Below are 22,272 nucleotides of genomic sequence, written 5' to 3'. Positions count from 1 at the left end.
TCTCTCTTCCTCTCCCTCTCTATCTCTCTTCCTGTCTTTGCTCTCTCTCTTTCTCTCTCTCCTTCTGCACCTTTGTCAGGACTTCCCTATTGCTTGTTCTCAAAGGCAGACACACGTTCCGGATGTAAAGGTTAAGGTTCAATTACGGGCGACCAGACCCACCATCACCCTCAGCAATTGAATCAATGCAGTCTTGTCAGAGTGTCTACATGTGAATGGGAATGGTTATTCTGTAATATCTGCCACTGAGAGAGGGTGGGGGGAGCGATAAAGACTGTGAGAGAGGAAGAGTGACAGAGAGGTAGAGGAAAAGGCCAGTGCACAGCCAGTGTACAAACTGAAGGGGTTTTGAAGTGTGGCGTGGACTAGCCCTGAATGAGACACTATCCTCTGTAAGCCACTACGTTCACCGGCTACTGGTCTGCCGCTCCATGGATGGATGTCCTGTGCTGACATAATCAAGTCCCTGGGCCTTTTCAAAACAAACAATGAAGGGACTACAAATGACAATTATTTGGCTGGTACAATCTGGCACGTTTACAGCAAATCTTGATCGATGTGCATTGTCCAATAAACGTAATAATGTAAAAGCCATGTGAATAATAGATTTGTTAAAGAAAGATAGAGGCCTACCTGCACATTTGTTGAACGCTTAACATTTTCTTGTGCAACGTTTAGACCCAATGGTCTTCGGCATCATGACTTTACTCTTTGTAACCTGGACCTGCAAGTCACTGGATGTGCGTATACTACCTCTAAACTAAAAATACAACAATGCGCTAGGATGGTCAACAACTGTTTTTGAAGGTGAAGAGGTCATGCAGTGGCTGTGGGGATCTGTAGTAATTACGTCTGCTAATTAGCAGCTGGGTTGTGTGTGTGTGTGTGTGTGTGTGTGTGTGTGTGTGGGGGGGGGGGGGGGGGGGGGGGGGGGGGGGGGGGGGGGGGGGGGGGGGGGGGGCCTCATTATGTTCATATCTCCCATGCAAAAACAACCTAGCTGGATGCAGACAGCAGCTCCTCCGTGATGTATATTCCCTCACCCAGGCTCCATCCATAGTGCTATTTATAACCATCCATGTTGTTTCAGGATAACACCAAGCCTCCTGCTCTCCTGCACATCAGCCCATATGTAGCTAGTTAAGGGTAGTATGCAAAACCGATAAGCCTCGCTGCATACTTTAAACACATTTTGTATTGTAGATATGTAGTGGTGTAATTATGTTATATGGTGTACTGTTTTTATGTGTAATCTTAATGTGTTTGGACTTGGCATCAGCTAATTGGGATCCCTAATAAATACAAATAATTTAGTATGGTTACATGCAGACAATAATATGATTATTGTGAATGGTCTGATTAATATACTGCTCAAAAAAATAAAGGGAACACTTAAACAACACAATGTAACTCCAAGTCAATCACACTTCTGTGAAATCAAACTGTCCACTTAGGAAGCAACACTGATTGACAATAAATGTCACATGCTGTTGTGCAAATGGAATAGACAACAGGTGGAAATTATAGGCAATAAGCAAGACACCCCCAATAAAGGAGTGGTTCTGCAGGTGGGGACCACAGACCACTTCTCAGTTCCTATGCTTCCTGGCTGATGTTTTGGTCACTTTTGAATGCTGGCGGTGCTTTCACTCTAGTGGTAGCATGAGACGGAGTCTACAACCCACACAAGTGGCTCAGGTAGTGCAGCTCATCCAGGATGGCACATCAATGCGAGCTGTGGCAAGAAGGTTTGCTGTGTCTGTCAGCGTAGTGTCCAGAGCATGGAGGCGCTACCAGGAGACAGGCCAGTACATCAGGAGACGTGGAGGAGGCCGTAGGAGGGCAACAACCCAGCAGCAGGACCGCTACCTCCGCCTTTGTGCAAGGAGGAGCAGGAGGAGCACTGCCAGAGCCCTGCAAAATGACCTCCAGCAGGCCACAAATGTGCATGTGTCTGCTCAAACTGTCAGAAACAGACTCCATGAGGGTGGTATGAGGGCCCAATGTCCACAGGTGGGGGTTGTGCTTACAGCCCAACACCGTGCAGGACGTTTGGCATTTGCCAGAGAACACCAAGATTGGCAAATTCGCCACTGGCGCCCTGTGCTCTTCACAGATGAAAGCAGGTTCACACTGAGCACGTGACAGACGTGACAGAGTCTGGAGACGCCGTGGAGAATGTTCTGCTGCCTGCAACATCCTCCAGCATGACCGGTTTGGCGGTGGGTCAGTCATGGTGTGGGGTGGCATTTCTTTGGGGGGCCGCACAGCCCTCCATGTGCTCGCCAGAGGTAGCCTGACTGCCATTAGGTACCGAGATGAGATCCTCAGACCCCTTGTGAGACCAAATGCTGGTGCGGTTGGCCCTGCGTTCCTCCTAATGCAAGACAATGCTAGACCTCATGTGGCTGGAGTGTGTCAGCAGTTCCTGCAAGAGGAAGGCATTGATGCTATGGACTGGCCCGCCCGTTCCCCAGACCTGAATCCAATTGAGCACATCTGGGACATCATGTCTCGCTCCATCCACCAACGCCACGTTGCACCACAGACTGTCCAGGAGTTGGCGGATGCTTTAGTCCAGGTCTGGAAGGAGATCCCTCAGGAGACCATCCGCCACCTCATCAGGAGCATGCCCAGGCATTGTAGGGAGGTCATACAGGCACGTGGAGGCCACACACTCTACTGAGCCTCATTTTGACTTGTTTTAAGGACATTACATCAAAGTTGGATCAGCCTGTAGTGTGGTTTTCCACTTTAATTTTGAGTGTGACTCCAAATCCAGACCTCTATGGGTTGATAAATTGGATTTCCATTGATTATTTTTGTGTGATTTTGTTGTCAGCACATTCAACTATGTAAAGAAAAAAGTATTTAATAAAATTATTTCTATCATTCAGATCTAGGATGTGTTGTTTAAGTGTTCCCTTTATTTTTTTGAGCAGTGTATAATAGTTAGATTTAAGTGTTTTACATGCTTTTTAAGAAGAACGATTTCCCTAATAATCCTGTTTTGCATGGACATATCTAAACTCAGGCTTCCTGATGGGACTTTGATACATGCAGAAAATCGGCAGTGACCATGTTATTTTTGTAAAGCTTATTTAATTCTAAGTTTGGACATAAAGTTTGTATTTGAAAACTATTTCTAAGATGCATACTTTTAAAGTTTTTCCGAACTCACTTCACTCGCGCAGTAGAAGGAACTCTTGCGCTGATCGTGCTAGCAACCCGCTGATCAAATATGCCGCTATAACTCTGATTTAAGGCGTTTACATGTCCTATAAATCTGAACGATTGCTCAGAAAACCAGATGTTTTAATTGGCTAATGCTTACTTCGGTTATGACCTGAAGTCGATTTTTAAGATGAGCAGAATGTGTTTACATGACTGTTGGTATATTCAGCCTTCTGCCATAATCAGTTAAATATCTATTCTTTCTTTATCACCTGTTGATCTGGTCTTCTGCTTTTGAAGGGCAGACATCTCTCCCATATCTGTAAGTGGCCTATTGTCATGCAACTTTGCACTATATTCTAATTAAAACCAGAGCTGGGTTCAAATACATGTGTATTTCAGTATCTGGTATTTTCAAATACACAGCCCAAAATGAGTACTTTGAATGGTTATTTGTAAAAACCAAATAGTCTACCAAGTTGTATTTCAGTCTTTTTCAAATACTATTTTCAAATACCTGGGTTAAATGCATATTTGAGTCAGTGTATTTGAGTCTTTACAAATACTTTCTAAGTTTCTATCTGTACATGTATTGTCTTGTTCCCAAAAAGAGTCTATGAGAAAGGAGGTTTCCTGGAAGACTGTTTTGAGAAGATATGTACAGTCGTGGCCAAAAGTTTTGAGAATGACACAAATATACATTTTTCACAAAGTCTGCTGCCTCAGTTTGTATGATGGCAATTTGCATTTACTCCAGAATGTTATGAAGAGTGATCAGATGAATTGCAATTAATTGCAAAGTCCCTCTTTGCCATGCAAATGAACTGAATCCCCCAAAAACATTTCCACTGCATTTCAGCCCTGCCACAACAAGACCAGCTGACATCATGTCAGTGATTCTCTCGTTAACACAGGTGTGAGTGTTGACGAGGACAAAGCCGGAGATCACTCTGTCAGGCTGATTGAGTTCGAATAACAGACTGGAAGCTTCAAAAGGAGGGTGGTGCTTGGAATCATTGTTCTTCCTCTGTCAACCATGGTTACCTGCAAGGAAACACGTGCCGTCATCATTGCTTTGCACAAAAAGAGCTTCACAGGCAAGGATATTGCTGCCAGTAAGATTGCACCTAAATCAACCATTTATCAGATCATCAAGAACTTCAAGGAGAGCGGTTCAATTGTTGTGAAGAAGGCTTCAGGGCGCCCGAGAAAGTTCAGCAAGCGCCAGGACCGTCTCCTAAAGTTGATTCAGCTGCGGGATTGGTGGCACCACCAGTACAGAGCTTGCTCAGGAATGGCAGCAGGCAGGTGTGAGTGCATCTGCACGCACAGTGAGGCAAAGACTTTTGGAGGATGGCCTGGTGTCAAGAAGGGCAGCAAAGAAGCCAGTTCTCTCCAGGAAAAACATCAGGGACAGACTGATATTCTGCAAAAGGTACAGGGATTGGAATGCTGAGGACTGGGGCAAAGTCATTTTCTCTGATGAATCCCCTTTCCGACTGTTTGGGGCGTCCAAAAAAAGCTTGTCCGGAGAAGACAAGGTGAGCGCTACCATCAGTCCTGTGTCATGCCAACAGTAAAGCATCCTGAGACCATTCATGTGTGGGGTTGCTTCTCAGCCAAGGGAGTGGGCTCACTCACAATTTTGCCTAAGAACACAGCCATGAATAAAGAATGGTACCAACACATCCTCTGAGAGCAACTTCTCCCAACCGTCCAGGAACAGTTTGGTGACGAACAATGCCTTTTCCAGTATGATGGAGCACCTTGCCCTAAGGCAAAAGTGATAACTAAGTGGCTCGGGGAAGAAAACATCGATACTCCCCAGACCTTAATCCCATTGAGAACCTGTGGTCAATCCTCAAGAGGCGGGTGGACAAACAAAAACCCACAAATTCTGACAAACTCCAAGCATTGATTATGCAAGAATGGGCTGCCATCAGTCAGGATGTGGCCCAGAAGTTAATTGACAGCATGCCAGGGCGGATTGCAGAGGTTTTGAAAAAGAAGGGTCAACACTGCAAATATTGACTCTTTGCATCAACTTCATGTAATTGTCAATAAAAGCCTTTGACACTTATGAAATGCTTGTAATTATACTTCAGTATTCCATAGTAACATCTGACAAAAATATCTAAAGACACTGAAGCAGCAAACTTTGTGAAAATGTATATTTGTGTCGTTCTCAAAACTTTTGGCCACGGCTGTAGATGGCGCCTATTTTTGAAGGAGGTTTTACTTAGAATTACCGTGCTTTGTTGATGTAAAATATAATGTCTCGTTCTCAGAAAGATCAGCTAGCCTCTCATATCAGAGAGCAGATTTGGAGGTTTCCTGGAAAAGCAAAAAGGGACTCGTCAGACTGTCTAATGTGGGTCATTTCCTGACCGCCCCTCACCCTTTTCTCTCGGACGGGACGGCCCATTGAGCTGCTGAACCAACACCATGTCAGATCACTACTATAGATAGACAGCACCAATGGTCTAGACAGCAGAAGCACCAATGTTCGGTCTGTGACTGAGTAGCTTTATAAATCCAGGAGACTTTCCTGACCAACATGACTTGACCAAGATCTGACCAGAGTTGATCTTTAGAGTGTAGTTATAGCTAGCACCCATTCTTCTTCCTGGTCAGGTCACATGTTCAGGAAAAACACCAGGGCCCGTAGCCACTCCAGACTCCAGGGCCCGTAGCCACTCCAGCCTCCAGGGCCCGTAGCCACTCCAGCCTCCAGGGCCCGTAGCCACTCCAGCCTCCAGGGCCCGTAGCCACTCCAGGGCCCGTAGCCACTCCAGCCTCCAGGGCCCGTAGCCACTCCAGCCTCCAGGGCCCGTAGCCACTCCAGCCTCCAGGGCCCGTAGCCACTCCAGCCTCCAGGGCCGTAGCTGAATCAGTCAGGTTTAATGTGTGGCTACAGGGGGATAAATGGCTCTGTAAAACAAGGCTGCATTCCCACTGATAACGATGCCTGGACTGAGTAATGAGAGAGAAGAGCCTGCCTTAATGCCTAGCCATTTTAATCTTGACAGAGTAACAGCAGTTAAGCTGTGGAATTTCCATCTTCCATCCCCAACTGAAGCAGAGAAATCGCCAGCGATAAAAGAGGAAGGGAGAGATTATGGTCAAATATCTCTGTGCTCCCTGCTATCAAATGAACTCACATCCGTTTAGTCAGATGAAAGATAAGAGATGGATTGTTTTTTAAATTTAACTGTTTGAGCTGCTACCTTGTTTTAGGCCAATAGCCTGGTCCCTGGTCTGTTTGTCCTGTCTGTCTTGCCACCTCGCAAGACAGCACAAATGGGACCAGGCTAGAAGCTATAAATCACATGGTGAAGTTTACAAATCTGATAAGAAAAGTAAATGCACAGTTTTTACCTCAAAGGCTAACCCAATAGAAAGACTTCCAGGATGTGTGGTTATCTGCTTTACAGTGTGAGAGAGATCTAAACGTACCAAACAATATTTTGTAACGTTCTAAGACCAGGGTTCTTGCTATATATGGTGGCTGTTGATTTCTAGCAGTACAGTCAGTGTAGAGATGATCATACGTTACAGTGGACTGGATAAGGCCCTGTTCAGCTGGCCGACCCCACCTCCTCCTCTGTGTGATTACAACTTCTGGCTGCTAGTTTTTCTTCTGCTCCTGGAGGAGGAGGGGGGAGGGAGGGAGGTGGCCAGGCTAAAGTGTTTTCTATCCGCAGCTGTGCTGTGCGGTAGTGAGTTTATTAATGTGTTGGCAGGCAGGCAGGCTCCAGAACTCCCTGTTCACCTCCCCAGTCCTCATGCGACCTGGCCGTAACATCAACAAACCCACACAGAACAGTACAGTCTGAAAGCAGCCCTCTGTGCACGGAACATATCAACTAAAAGGAACTGAAGTGGAACATGGACGTGAGGTCTGTTTCACAGCTGAGACAGCACGGGGAGCTGGCTGTTATGGTGACGATAACACCGCGGCGTAGAGGATGATGCCATGTATAACCAATCACAGCCGTATTTGTGGAAGCCTACAGTCTAAAAAATGTTGTCTTACTCGGTGTTCTACTACAACGACAACCATTATGATATGTTGACTCTTGTATGCCCAGTGACGCGGAGTGTGTACCAGTCCTAGTGGCCTAGATAGATGAAGTGAGTATTTAAGCAAGTAGTTACTTAGCTGTACATTTAGCCCTAGAGAACAGTGTGATTGAGTAGACGGTGATAGGAATACACTATGATGTAATAAGGCTGTAGGTGTTAATTGTTCTGATGGAATGCCAGCCCTGTGTGCTCTCTAATGGAGAGGACCGTAATGGGGAAACATTCATTAAGCGTAATTGCAGAGGGATGTAGGCACACACACACACACACACACACACACACACACACACACACACACACACAAGTACACACTCGTACACACACTCCTAATCTAATGATGCAACATCCCACAGTGAACAAAACGTCTGGAAGCCATAGTTTTAATCCACAACTGCTGGACTAGATCGTATTACATCAGCTATGGCCCCCGCTGCTCATTTCGTGTGTGTGTGTATTACATCAGCTATGGCCCCCGCTGCTCATTTCGTGTGTGTGTGTGTATTACATCAGCTATGGCCCCCGCTGCTCATTTCGTGTGTGTGTGTATTACATCAGCTATGGCCCCCGCTGCTCATTTCGTGTGTGTGTGTATTACATCAGCTATGGCCCCCGCTGCTCATTTCGTGTGTGTATTACATCAGCTATGGCCCCCGCTGCTCATTTCGTGTGTGTGTGTATTACATCAGCTATGGCCCCCGCTGCTCATTTCGTGTGTGTGTGTATTACATCAGCTATGGCCCCCGCTGCTCATTTCGTGTGTGTGTGTGTATTACATCAGCTATGGCCCCCGCTGCTCATTTCGTGTGTGTGTGTGTATTACATCAGCTATGGCCCCCGCTGCTCATTTCGTGTGTGTGTGTATTACATCAGCTATGGCCCCCGCTGCTCATTTCGTGTGTGTGTGTATTACATCAGCTATGGCCCCCGCTGCTCATTTCGTGTGTGTGTTTGTCACTAATAGCATGGAAAAGGCACGGTTGTGGAACTAAATGTTAATGAGTTAGAATGCGCTCAACAATGTCAAATCATTGCTCCTTTTTTATTTAAAATTCATTGGTTTAATAATCCATTTTTGATTAGAGATCTGTTTTTTTTTCCTTTTTCTCTCTCCAACCATGTAGAAGTGTAATTTCTGCAAGTTGGTCATTAATCACTATTTGTGCAATAAGAAAACCCACTGAAAAGATATTTGGCCTGAGCTTAAAGGAAAATGTTGAACACATTAAAACGCTGGATGTGTCTGATAAAGGATATTAATAACAGAATACATTTGACGCTGTGCATATCTCTGTAACTAGGCAGTATTGGAAGTGCGATGGTATACATTGTAAACTTCAAGCACTTTCATGTCTGTCCCCCCCCCCCCCCCCCAAAAAAAAAAATGTGTGGTTCTCCAACCCCCATCCCCTCTAATCTGCAATGTCAGCTCTGGTCCTGTGTGAGCAAATTTACAATTGTTCTTACTCACAACTTTAAGGAAGCCCCCACCTGCCTTCCTCTCTCTCTCTCTCCCTGCTGAATCCCATTTGTTTACTCTGCAGTTCAAACCCTCACGTTGGCCTATATCAGCTCGTAATTAGCTGTAGGACTGTCACATCATAGGCTACCTCAAGCTGAGGAATTGACATTTCTTTCCTAATATCTTCCTCTGTTAGAAAAGAGGATGATATCTTGAGTCTCGTTGACGCAGAGGCTGTGTCAAAACCTCAGGACTTCAAAACAGTGTTCTAGCAGGACTTTTAAGATAAGTTTTCTTAAACTTTTCTCCTTAAGGGCTGGTTTCTCTGTTGTCTTTGTGAATTGAAGACGTCTTTTTCAGTCTCGTTTACTATGAGAAGGAACAATGGTTTACCCCTGTGGCCCTTGCTGAAATATTTGACTTGGCCTTTTTGCTTTTTTACGCTGGCATCATCTTCATCATCTCTTGTGCTTCTCTCAGCTACTGTGTAATTGATCACATGACCTCCTCTCCTCCCTCTCTCAATACAGCAGTCCATAGCTGCATGATGTCAAGGTCTTGTTAATAGTTGGTTGGGGAGATCATGGAAGCCATTATGCTGTATTGGAGAGGAGGGCATTCTCAGGGAGTTGGAGTGAGTCATGAAACTAATGTGAAAAGGAATTGTGTGTGTATGTGCTGTGAAGACAGTTAGGCTGAGCTATCACCCTGATCAATCTGACAGTGTGGGGCTCTCAGTAGAAAACAAGGCTGCAGGACCTCCAGGCCAGTTTATATCCTCTCTGCCTTAACTCACTACTCTTCCTGTCTCTCTCTCTCTCCTCATCCCCTGTCTCTCTCTCTCTCTCCTCATCCCCTGTCTCGCTCTCTCTCTCCTCATCCCCTGTCTCTCTCTCTCTCTCCTCATCCCCTGTCTCTCTCTCTCTCTCCTCATCCCCTGTCTCTCTCTCTCTCGCTCTCTCTCTCCTCATCCCCTCTCTCTCTCCCCATCCCGTCTCTCTCTCCTAATCCCGTCTCTCTCTCCTCATCCCGTCTCTCTCTCTCCTCATCCCGTCTCTCTCTCTCTCTCTCTCCACATCCCGTCTCTCTCTCCTTCATCCCGTCTCTCTCTCTCTCTCTCTTTCTCGCTCTCCGCATCCCGTCTCTCTCTCTAGCTCTCTCTCCTATCCCGTCTCTCTCTCTCGCTCTCTCTCCTCATCCCGTCTCTCTCTCGCTCTCTCTCTTCATCCCGTCTCTCTCTCTCTCTCTCTCGCTCTCTCTCTCTCTCCTCATCCCGTCTCTCTCTCTCTCTCTCCCATCCCGTCTCTCTCTCTCTCTCTCCCATCCCGTCTCTCTCTCTCTCTCCTCATCCCGTCTCTCTCTCTCTCTCCCGCATCCCGTCTCTCTCTCTCTCTCTCTCTCCTCATCCCGTCTCTCTCTCTCTCCACATCCCGTCTCTCTCTCTCTCTTTATCCCGTCTCTCTCTCTCCTCATCCCGTCTCTCTCTCTCTCCTCATCACGTCTCTCTCTCTCCTCATCCCGTCTCTCTCTCTCTCTCTCTCCTCATCCCGTCTCTCTCTCTCTCTCTCTCCTCATCCCGTCTCTCTCTCTCTCTCTCTCCCCATCCCGTGTCTCTCTCTCTCTCTCTCTCTCCTCATCCCGTCTCTCTCTCTCTCTCCACATCCCGTCTCTCTCTCTCTCTCTTTATCCCGTCTCTCTCTCTCTCCTCATCCCGTCTCTCTCTCTCTCTCTCTCCTCATCCCCTCTCTCTCTCTCTCTCTCTCCATCCCGTCTCTCTCTCTCTCTCTCCTCATCCCGTCTCTCTCTCTCTCTCTCTCTCTCTCTCTCTCTCCTCATCCCCTGTCTCTCTCTCCTCATCCCCTCATCCCCTGTCTCTCTCCCCATCCCGTCTCTCTCTCTCTCTCTCTCTCTCTCTCTCTCTCTCTCTCTCTCTCTCTCCTCATCCCGTCTCTCTCTCTCTCTCTCTCTCTCTCTCTCTCTCCTCATCCCCTGTCTCTCTCCTCATCCCCTGTCTCTCTCTCTCTCTCTCTCTCTCTCTCTCCTCATGCCCTGTCTCTCTCTCTCTATATCTCTCGATGAATCCGTATCATCGGTTAGTCTTCTTCACCACAAGCTCATTTCCTCTAAGCAGTTGTCACCCCCCCATGGGATTCTTTAGGTGATGGTGGTTTTCTATCTGTTAGCTTGAACAGTTTCAGCAGCTGATGTCAAGGCGGCCCTGCTGGGCGGAGAAGTGAGGGCTCGCTCATCACAGCAGTGGATTATGTGACGGCGGCGTTCGTCGTTCGCGACGCCATGTCCGACGTCACCATGATGAATGTTTGATTTGGAGGTGGGCTGGTAGGGAGCGAGCTCCGACTTTTAATTGCCTGTCAGAGGCTGATGTGTGAGCTCAGTCACACCCCTCAGTGGTAGAAGAGCTCGACAGCAGCTAGCGACGGTCAGAGACCTCGTTAAAGCGATCCAATTAAAAGAGCTGATGGAAATGGAAATGAGCTACAAAGGCAGCGAGCGTTTCCTCCTTGCTTCAGCCGACCTACTGCGGGATGTGTTTATGACCCATAGCAGGAACATGGACATGACATATTTGAAGATGACTCTGACATTTTCACCACTTACCCTGCAGGGACAGATTAACACAAATCTGGATGTCTGTAGAAATAAAAAAAAATATTTTTTTACGGTGGTCTAGGCATGATTTTGGATTGAATCCTGCAAGAAAGTCTGTGGTCATTTTGAAATGCTAGGGCCTGTCACGCAAGAATTGCCCCTGACATGTATTCCTTCACCTAGTTTCAGATAGTGCCAGGATCTCTGAGTCCAACTACAATGTCTCCAAAACCAGCTGTGACTAATGTGTTGTATTGGAGTTCACAGTAGAGACAGAACAGAGGGGAAAACATGCCCTTTAAACCCCTTCAGCCAAACATTTACATATTTCTGTTACAGCTGAGCCTGAATAGTAAATCACGTTCCAACGTCTGCTTAGTGTAAATGTATGTCTACATTGAGTGTACAAAACATTAGGAACACCTGATCTTTCCATGACAGACTGACCAGATGAATCCAGTTGAAAGCTATGATTCCGTATTGATGTCACTTGTTAAATCCAATCAGTGTAGATGAAGGGGAGGAGACAGGTTAAAGAAGGATTTTTAAGGCTTGAGACAATTGAGACATGGATTGTGTATGTGTGCCTTTCAGAGGGTGAATGGGCAAGACATGAGATGTGCTTTTGAACGGGGTACGGTAGCAGGTGACGGGCGCACCGGTTTGAGTGTGTCAAGAACTGCAACGCTGCTGGGTTTTTCATGCTCAGCAGTTTCCCGTGTGTATCAAGAATGGTCCACCACCCAAAGGACAACCAGCCAACTTGACACAACTGTGGGAAGCATTATAATCGACACCCTATAGAGTCCATGCCCCATCGAATTGAGGCTGTTCTGAGGGCAAAAGGGGTTGCAAGTCAAAATGAGGAAGTTGTTCCTAAGTGTATGGGAATTTAATGAACGAGATGGCGCTGCCCTGAATAGCTGCAGTCTTACGGGAAGGGCCCGTAAGCACTTCACTGTTAGTCTACACTTGTTGTTTACGAAGCATGGGACAAATAATCATTTCATTTCAATGAAGTCAGACAACATGACAGCTGTCTAAGTCCTACGGAAATAGGTTGCCATGGTGCCTTCTGGGACACCGCCACTGTCAGACGTCCTGTCCTCCCTTCAGGCCGGTCCCTCTACGTCCCACAGCAGCTAACACCATGTGTGAGATGTATGCACTTTGTACTCTGTCTCCGCTTTCATTCCTTTGTCTCAGTGCCTCATTCAGGCAAATTACTTTTAGTTCAAAGGATTCCACCCGTAGAATGAATCGTGATTTCATTAGGAGAGGAAGAAAAGCATTTATAATGGAGATAATGGAAACACACACATACACATACATACACATACACACACACACACACACACACACACACACACACACACACACACACAGAATGCGTGGCAAGGAATAAGTTAGTCCTTAAATATAAAAAAAAAAACTCCATACCATTTTGTATTTGGGACAAACCATTCACTAAACCCTAAACTTCAACTAAATCTTGTAACAGATGTGGAAATTGAGCAAGTTGAGGTGACTAAACTGCTTGGAGGAACCCTGGATTGTAACCTGTCATGGTCAGAACATGTTGATGCAACAGTAGCTAAGATGGGGAGAAGTCTGTCCATAATAAAGCGCTGCTCTGCCTTTTTAACAACACTATCAACAAGGCAGGTCCGACAGGTTTTGTCGCACCTGGACTACTGTTTAGTCATATGGTCAGCTGCCACAAGTAGGGACCTCGGGGAAAAGTACAATTGGTTCAGAACAGGGCAGGACGGCTAGCCCTTAAATGTACATGGAGAGATAACATTTTAAATCTCTCATGGCTCAAAGTGGAGAGATTGACTTCTTCACTACTTGTTTTTGTAAGAAGTGTTGACAAGCTCAATGTACCGAGCTGTCTGTTTAAACAACTAGCACACAGCTCAGACACCCACGCAAACCCCACAAGACATGCCACCAGAGGTCTCTTCACAGTCCCCAAGTCCAGAACAGACTATGGGAGGCGCACAGTACTACATAGAGCCATAACTACATGGAACTCTATTCCACATCAAGTAACTGAGGCAAGCAGTAGAATCAGATTTTAAAAACCAGATAAAAATACACCTTATTGAACAGCGCAGACTGAAGAGACACACGCACAGATACACGTGATGAGACGCGCGCTCTACACACACCTGCACATGGATGGTGGAGTGGTGGTCTGAGGGAACACACTGAATGTGTTGGGGAAGATGTTATGTCACGTAAAGTCATGTTTTATTTTAATCAGTATTTAACTGTCTTATGTTGCTGGACCCCCAGGAAGAGTAGCTGCTGCCTTGGCAGGAACTAATGTGGATCCATAATATATACAAACACAACTAAAAACACACACACACACACACACACACACATTCAGACGGAGAAGAACAGGCAACAGTAGTGCTGTATATGAGTAGCCTGGCTTCACATCACTGTCTACTACAGGTCATTTGAAGAGAGACATTTCCCCTGTGGTTCAAAATGCCCATTTGTTTCTGGCTCTGATCTTCCCCTGCATCACAAGACCTCATCCATGGCTACTGTTGATCTTATCCCCATGTACTCCTCTCCTGCCCCTAGGAACCCTCTGTGATCTCCACTGGTTCTATCCTCTGACTACCCTCTGTGATCTCCACTGGTTCTATCGAAACCTGATGGTTGCTCACTAGCACAGTCCCCCTAATCATTAGCCCTAACTAGCCCTGTTCTATTCACTGGGAATTCTGGTGGTGTAGGGTAGACTTCTAATAACTGGGGATCACTGCAATTAGCCTAGTAAGGCATTTCTACCTCTGGGTCTGTATTCACAGAGATTCTCAGAGTAGAAGTGTTGGTCTATGATCAGGTCTTATTCATTCCTGTCTTATTCATTATTATCTGAAAGGCAAAACTGTTCCTAGATCAGCACTTCTACTGAGAATATTGGCCCTGGTGTTTTCCTACTGCCATTACCCCTACAATTCCCCCACCTAATTCCTTAAGTTCCATGGAGATGGGTTGTTTGTGCTCTGCTCAGCTGCTCACCCATGATTAATTTAGAATGGCCTCGGGACTGAACAGCCAGGCTAAGAGGCTAGGTTACGTAGAAGGGGATCTGGTGACTCCTGGAACAAAGACAGTGGTTAGAGGGAGAGACTTGGATAGAGAACGAGAGATGACGCGAGGGCAGTTGGAGAGATGACGCGAGGGCAGTTGGAGAGATGACGCGAGGGCAGTTGGAGAGATGACGCGAGGGCAGTTGGAGAGATGACGCGAGGGCAGTTGGAGAGATGACGAGAGGGCAGTTGGAGAGATGACGAGAGGGCAGTTGGAGAGATGACGCGAGGGCAGTTGGAGAGATGACGAGAGGGCAGTTGGAGAGATGACGCGAGGGCAGTTGGAGAGATGACGCGAGGGCAGTTGGAGAGATGACGCGAGGGCAGTTGGAGAGATGACGCGAGGGCAGTTGGAGAGATGACGCGAGGGCAGTTGGAGAGATGACGAGAGGGCAGTTGGAGAGATGACGAGAGGGCAGTTGGAGAGATGACGAGAGGGCAGTTGGAGAGATGACGAGAGGGCAGTTGGAGAGATGACGAGAGGGCAGTTGGAGAGATGACGAGAGGGCAGTTGGAGAGATGACGAGAGGGCAGTTGGAGAGATGACGAGAGGGCAGTTGGATGGAGAGAGAGGAAGGCTGTTGCTGCTGTGTCTCCCTGCCTGTCTGGTCTGGCCACATGACCTTCAAAGCACCTCATACACAGGCTCTCTGGGTAGAACAATCCCTCACTCCTATGATTCACCATTTCTGTGCAGTTTGAGAGAGGGGCTAATATCCATTTTGATGCCCATTGCTTATTTTTTTGTGTTATGCTAGTGTGGATATTCAATCAATCAATCAAATTGAATTATAAAGCCCTTTTTACATCAGCCGATGTCACAAAGAAACTGCTGTATAGAAACCCAGCCTAAAACACCAAACTAGATGGAGAAGCACGGTGGCTAGGAAAAACTCCCTAGAAAGGCCGGAACCTAGGAAGAAACCTAGAGAGGAACCAGGCTCTGACGGGTGGCCAGTCCTATAACAGAACATGGCCAAGATGTTCAAGCGTTCATAGATGACCAGTAGGGTCAGATAATAATAATCACAGTGGTTGTCGAGGGTACAACAGGTCAGCACCTCAGGAGTAAATGTCAGTTGGCTTTTCATAGCCGATCATTCAGAGTTCGAGACAGCAGGTGCGGTGTAGAGAGAGTCCAAAACAGCAGGTCTGGGACAGGTAGCACGTCCGGTGAACAGGTCAGAGTTCCATAGCCGCAGGCAGAACAGTTGAAACTGGAGCAGCAGTATGATCAGGTGGACTGGGGACAGCAAGGAGTCATCAGGCCAGGTAGTCCTGAGGCATGATCCTAGTGCTCAGGTCCTCTGAGAGAAGGAGAGAGCGAGCGAACATACTTAATTTAACACAGGACACCGGATAAGACAGGAGAAATACTCCAGATATAATAGACTGACCCTAGCCCCCCTGACATAAACTATTGCAGCATAAATACTGGAGGCTGAGACAGGAGAGGTCGGGAGACACTGTGGCCCCGTCTGACGATACCCCCCCGACAGGGCCAACCAGGCAGGATATAACCCCACACACTTTGCCAAAACACAGCCCTCACACCACTAGAGGGATATCTTCACTAGAGGGATATCTTCAACCACCAACTTACTACCCTGAGACAAGGCCGTGTATAGCCCACGAAGATCTCCCCCACGGCACGAATTCGAGGGGGGGTGCCAACCCGGACAGGAAGACCACGTCAGTGACTCAACCGACTGAAGTGACGCACCCCTCCTAGGGACGGCATGGAAGAGCACCAGTAAGCCAATGACTCAGCCCCCGTAATAAGGTTAGAGGCAGAGAATCCCAGTGGAGAGAGGGGAACCGGCTAGGCAGAGACAGCAAGGGCGGTTCGTCGCTCCAGTGCCTTTCCGTTCACCTTCACACCCCTGGGCCAGACTACACTCAGTTATAGGACCTACTGAAGAGATGAGTCTTCAATAAAGACGTAAAGGTCGAGACCGAGTCTGTGTATTTTGGAACAGACCAATGAAAAGCTGGCGTGTGTGCTGTTTTGAGTGAAGTTGACAGAAAACAGGTAGCCTTTTACTGCTACTTGAGGTAAACGTGAGTCAGCAGAAATATTTGACTTCATATTAAATGTTTAATGTTTAAAATCTATTACTCTAGAAACTAGGCTACTTTATGAACTATTCAGCTCTTAGGCTGCAGGAGGACTGAAATTGGAGGGCCTCGATTTTACGACTCTTTTCAGTGTGCCCACAACAATGGATTCTTCCCTGTTTTGTCTTTCTATGCTGTCATCGCTGCTCAGTCAGACCTCCATAGTGGAGTCAAGGAGGTGATATTTGTGGAGTTTTACTGCTAAGTGGCGGGCGGCTCCCCCATTATCCTGCCTCCTGCAGGTTATAGGCTGTGTCCCAAATGACGCCCTATTCAAAGTGCACCACTACTGAACAAATGGGGAATAGGGTACCATTTGGGACACAACCAATAGTCTGACTCTGGGTGATTACATCATCGATTGAGGTAATCGATTCGCTGAGCTCTTTGTGTGGCTCACCACATTTTAGGCTAGCGGTGCTCCTACTCCAACGATGAGTTGCAAGGTACACAGGAGGAAGTGAAGCAGACTGTATTGTAGTACTTTCATCAGTCTGAGGTTTTCTGTTGCTTCAGGCTGTTTGTAAAATAATATTTTCAGTGAGCGTTCTGCTGTGGGCTGCTTGCTCAGATTTTCATGCGTTTCTTGCCAATCCATACATCCAAATAATGTCAAAGTACTTTTAACTTGATCTAAATCAAAGCTACATCCCATAGATTAATTTATAACACATTTGAATTCTAAACTGCCATAATTCTAAGCTCTAATCTCAAATATCAGCAGTGAGATATGAGGTAGGCATTTCTCAATTAAACTCCGGGCACCAGAAGACGATTAAACGTAATAAATTAAGCCTATTAAAACCCTGCTAAGTATAAGCAGGTCCTAATATATTTTTTACATCGCTGAGATTTTTTTCTTTACGGATATTTCTCTCCCATCGCAGTGGAGGATGATAAGGCTTTATCTGGAAGGGCAAATATGAAGGCCAGTGAGATATTAATGGTAATTAGGAAATACTTATAAATGCAGTGAACTTTTGTTCTAAAACGGGCACGGTATCATTAGCGTAACTTCAAAGTTAGGTGAGTGGGTTATACTATTAATTATAAACTGGGTGGTTCAAGCCCTGAATGCTGATTTGGCTGACAGCTGTGGTATATCAGACCATATACCACGGGTATGATAAAACCATTTTATTTTTACTGCTCTAGTTAACCAGTTTATAATAGCAATAAGGCACCTTGGAGGTTTGTGATATATGACCATTATACCACGGCTAAGGGCTGTATTCAGCCACTCCACATTGCGTAGTGCGTAAGAACAGCCCTTCGCCGTGGTATATTGGCCATATACCACACCCCCTCGGGGCTTGTTGCCTAATTAAACTGAATTTGTGCTAAAAAGGACGTTTCTTTTTCTGTGGTGTTCAGTGGAAGGAAGTGAAAGGTCAGTGATCGTAATACTTGCCCACAGAGGGCAGTTTCTATTATGTGGTTTATGAATAGCTCATCTGTTTAAAACACATATTTTACTATCTCTGGCTGTCTGACCTGTTTTTGAAGAAATGATATCTATGGTACTCTACAGATAGGCCTGGCTAAGTTCCTGAGAAAGCTGAGGTTGGGTTAGGAGATTCTCTTGTACTTAGACCTGCTTATTCACCCAAATTCCTCCTCTTGGGGGTCTCATCACTCCATTCTGACCGTCTCTATTTCAGCTTGAAAATCAACCTTACGGGAACATCATTAACAACTCAACTGGTACAGACACACACGGCTGCTTTTAATGGCGATGCGCTGGCACTCGTGGTGTCTCAACCATTAGCCTCTCATCTCAACCTTCTGAGCTTTCATCCTTTTAACAACCCCTCCGTGATGCACACACACACACACACACACACACACACACACACACACACACACACACACAGGCTGAGTGAACTCAGTACTCACACACTGACCTCCCTCTAGGCCAGTGCTGTCACCACGGTGGCCTCGCCCTCATGTGACTCCCCTCTCCCATCCTCTCCCCTGTCACCTGACTCTGACGGATGTCCGACTCGCCCAGAGTGTCAGGCTCGTAAAGCACCTGTTTTCTGTTGCTTCAGGCTGCAAATGACTGTTTGATTTATCAGCTACTGCAACGGGAGGAATGAAGGGAAGAGGGAAAGAATGTCACTGCTTTTATTTAATTTATTATTTTTCACTTTATTTAACTAGGCAAGTCGGTTAAGAACAAATTCTTATTTGCAATGACGGCCTACCCCGGATGACGCTGCGCCAAATGTGCGCCGCCCTATGGGACTCTCAATCACGGCCAGTTGTGATACAGTCTGGAGTTGAACCAGGGTCATTAGTGACGCCTCTAGCACTGAGATGCAGTGCCTTAGACCGCTGCGCCGCTCGGGAGTCCAATGGCTAATGGCCAGAGAGGGGAGGAGGAGGGAAGGGAACAATCACTTTCTGATGAACAAATCATTTACATAGCTTGCCTTTATTTAAATAAATAAATAAATATTTAAATAAAGGATTATTTTTTTTTGCACCATCATTGCCACCGCTCCACAATCACAATTTAGGTCCTACCTCTGAGGAGTCATGGATTGGCTCAGCAGCTGTATCTGAATGACGTATTTGGTTTGTGTGTGTGTGTTAGTGTGGGATCTATGGACGTATGATGTGAGCGTGTGTTTGTCGGGGTGGCACGGTCTGTTATCATTGCTTTTATCTCCTGGATTGGTTGTCCATGGTGACAGGGGGCTACCCTGATTCCTCCTCAGCCCCCCCCTTCTGTTAATCCCGCTTGACTCATTTTAATGGGACAGGTTCCCATCAAACACAGCTTGAGGATATAATTTCATCCCAATCAAATTGTCTTCTCACCGCCTGTCTCGTGGCAAATGGTGGCGATCCCTCTTTGCTTTCCGTCCAGTGACAGGCCCTTCTTATTGATATCTTACAATATTAGTTTTGACATGTGCGGCGTTATTTTCCTTCTTATCACTTTCTATTAGGCAGGGTTCAATCATAAAAATGTCATCGCCACTATTAAATAAATGACAAATCATGACATTTATAGCAATATATTTCCAGACACAAAGAACGTTATTCCTTCCTTAGCTATAGGGCTCTCTCTCTCACACACACACACACACACACACACACACACACACACACACACACACACACACACACACAAAGCCCCCATGTAGATAACCTTTTCCATGCTAAAGGTAGCATAATACATTCATTGACATCCTGCTGCCGTAGAAATAATACGATTCATGTTTTTGGAGGCAAAACATGTTTGCACATAGTGTGTGTGCACAAACACCAGCTGAGAAACACAACACACTGGCAGCGCCTAGATTAAATGAATAATATGCATGAAAGGTAAAGTAAAAAACCAGGTTTCAAACAGGAAACACATAACTGACAAAACAGCTCACCTAAGGGAGCAATCTAAGGGAATAGCGATCTATAAAATATATATTTATTTTCTTTGAATGCACTTGTTACAAATCTTGCATTTAGAACAAAAATGATGCCTTATGTAGGCCTAAACCTTTGAAAGCAATATATATATTTTATATATGCTGCAATCCAATTTCCCATATGGGACAAATAACATACAGTTACTGTTACTACTACAACTGGAACTGGGAAAAGAAATGCATTTTAGTATTAGCTAGAGTCTGAGGTTTATCACATCCTAGATGCCAGTTCTGTATGATGTCTCTATGTTCTCATAGCTGTAGGGTGATCCTGACTAAGATGTCACGTCTGCCAGCGCCAGTTGTTGCCATGACCTTACAAGATTAAAGTCAGGCTCTAAATAGGCTTCTCCACCAGCCCTTCTGCTGTTGTGTTGCTGCTGCATTGTGTTTGAGAAGTACGGAGGTCAGAAAGAGGCTAGAGTTAGACGACTACAGCCTGTATTCCACTCAGGACCAGGGAATATGAGCGGAGTGTAGCGAGGAGCGGAGCGTGCCCAATTTGACTGGAGCGCAGAGCGAGTTTCCCAAAAGCTGGAGCGTCAGCCTTCTCGCCCGCTCCAATTTCGCTTCAGTAGAGCTCACTTCACAAGCTCAGGGTATGCCCGGCCCAGCATGCATCTGTAGTGTGCTGCTATAGCCCCTTACTTTAGCTACTGTCATGGAGTTCCCTAAATATATTCATAAAGAAACTGATAAAACACACAGGTGAAAAATCAAGGTGACTTACAAAGATGGAAAAAAAGGTGTCCTTACTACGTGCACACAGAAAGGAACGAGGTGGGGAGCTAGCTAAGAGTGTCATTGTAGCAAGGTATTTATAAACCAAAAATCAGTTCTCTTAAGTTTTGTTCTGTTATCTATACAATAGGCCGTCATTGATTTTGGCCCACTAGGCCAGGCAAATTATCTCTTTCAATGAGCTTTCCATTTTGATAGGGTTATTTTACCTAAAATCGTTAAGGCCTACCTACAGACGACGACGACGACGACGCATCCTGCCAGCCTGACGAGTGGCCCGGAAGGTGTTTCGCATCCCCAGTGGCTCTGCAGGCGTGGAGAGGGTGTTCTCTGTTGCTGGCCTGCTCTCCAGGCACCAACCCATGAGCATGAGAACCACAGACTCTGGCCAAACTCGTGTTTAATAAAAATGAATTAAAGGCCCTGTAGACTGAGCCTAATAAGTCATTTTTCTTTTCATTTGTATTTCATTTTCAGTAAGTCACAGCATATATGTGAACTTTATGGACTATAATGATTGAATACAACATGGTGTTTAAATAATGAGAGCTTAATGTCCCTGCCAGGCTAGTGTGTCGTACTCGCAAATGCTTCAAAATGTATTTATTTGTAGGCTATAGCCTTGAAATAATTTAGCCTAAATAATTCATTTTCGTTCTTTTCTGAAACTACCTGTCTGGCTCCTGACCTATTTATCACGTTTATATGCTGTTTAATAAGACATGTAGCCTATTTGAAATGATGAGCGCTACTTAGTCTTTCTTACCCTTTTCTTGTTGTTTATGTCAATTATTTTCATTCAAATGAAATGGTTTGGTTTCAATACTTCAAAACCAAATGGTAGATCCATGTAGTCACAAAAATAGATGGGTGTTGGTTAAATTGTTATTTTAATGGCCTCCCGAGTGGCGCAGCGGTCTAAGGCACTGCATCGCAGTGTTTGAGGTGTCACTACAGACCCGGGTTCGATCCCAGGCTCTGTCACAGCCGACCTTGACAGGGAGACCCATGAGGCGGCGCACGATTGGCCCAGCATCATCTGGGTTCGGGGAGGGTTTGGCAGGCCGGGATTTCCTTATCCCATCGCGCTCTAGCGACTCCTTGTGGCGGGCCGGGTGCCTGCAAGCTGTCTTTGGTCGCCTGCAAGCTGTCTTTGGTCGCCTGCAAGCTGTCTTTGGTCGCCTGCAAGCTGTCTTTGGTCGCCTGCAAGGTGTCTTTGGTCGCCTGCAAGCTGTCTTTGGTCGCCTGCAAGCTGTCTTTGGTCGCCTGCAAGCTGTCTTTGGTCGCCTGCAAGCTGTCTTTGGTCGCCTGCAAGCTGTCTTCGGTCGCCTGCAAGCTGTCTTCGGTCGCCTGCAAGAAGCAGTGCGGCGGTCGTGTTTCGGAGGATGCATGGCTATCGACCTTTGTCTCTCCCGAGTCTGTAGGGGAGTTGCAGCGATGGTACAAGATTGTAACTACCAATTGGATATCACGAAAGTGGGGAGAAAAAGGGGTAAAGTACCCTAAATGAAGTGATTTTGTTTTTGGATGA

The 22,272-nt window shown here is 46.2% G+C and overlaps 1 protein-coding gene across 1 annotated transcript in view; it reads left to right on the top strand.

The window, feature by feature from the left end:
• LOC106602365 (lipopolysaccharide-responsive and beige-like anchor protein) overlaps positions 1–22,272 on the top strand; it is a 333,282-nt gene that overhangs the window by 18,500 nt on the left and 292,510 nt on the right.

The sequence above is a fragment of the Salmo salar genome, chromosome 04 (assembly GCF_965601325.2).
Source record: "Salmo salar chromosome 04, fSalSal1, whole genome shotgun sequence".
Taxonomy (NCBI): Eukaryota; Metazoa; Chordata; class Actinopteri; order Salmoniformes; family Salmonidae; genus Salmo; species Salmo salar.
This window is presented reverse-complemented; position numbering and strand designations above follow the sequence as displayed.